Here is an 869-nt window from a genome sequence, read left to right on the forward strand (position 1 = left end):
GGGCGCCTCCAGCCTGCTGTTCACCATGGCAACCTGCAGGAGGCGATCACGGCTCTGCATCACAGCCAAACATGGACGACAGGATAAAACGTTTGATGAGTTCAGTCATATTTACATTTGTTTTAGTTTTTACCTTCAATTATAAAAGTTTTTCTCATCGAGATCCAAGAGACCAGTTTTTATAAAACAAACAAAATAAATGAGTTTGAAGCTAAACATCTGGATATTTAGCTAATATGCAAACAGGAAGCTAAATAATTAGCTACTTCAGCTAAAAATTTAGTTATTTAAGCTAAACAATTAGCTATTTAAGCTAAATATTTAGCTACTTAAGCTAAATATTTAGCTACTTAAGCTAAATATTTAGCTACTTAAGCTAAACATTTAGCTACTTAAGCTAAACATTTAGCTACTTAAGCTAAACATTTAGCTATTTAAGCTAAACATTTAGCTATTTAAGCTAAACAATTAGCTATTTAAGCTAAATATTTAGCTACTTAAGCTAAATATTTAGCTACTTAAGCTAAATAATTAGCTATTTAAGCTAAATAATTAGCTATTTAAGCTAAATATTTAGTTAGCAGTTCCTGTTATCTGCAAGTGATTTTACATATTAGCTAAATATTTAGCTTCGATCTAAAAAAGCCCACTAAACTAACATTTAGTTAGCAAACTAAATACTTAGCGTGCTAATTAAACGTTTACCTATTTAGTTATAAATTGAGACATAAAACTCGGGCGTTAAGTCAAATTATTGCCACTGTTGTTGCTCCGTAGAGCTGGCCCCGGGTCCATTTCCTCAGGACTGCGGAAACGTAAAGTTTGGACCCGTCCAGAACCAGCCGGTTCTTCCCGGTTCCGCTCGTTTC

The sequence above is a fragment of the Poecilia reticulata genome, linkage group LG12, assembly GCF_000633615.1.
Source record: "Poecilia reticulata strain Guanapo linkage group LG12, Guppy_female_1.0+MT, whole genome shotgun sequence".
Taxonomy (NCBI): Eukaryota; Metazoa; Chordata; class Actinopteri; order Cyprinodontiformes; family Poeciliidae; genus Poecilia; species Poecilia reticulata.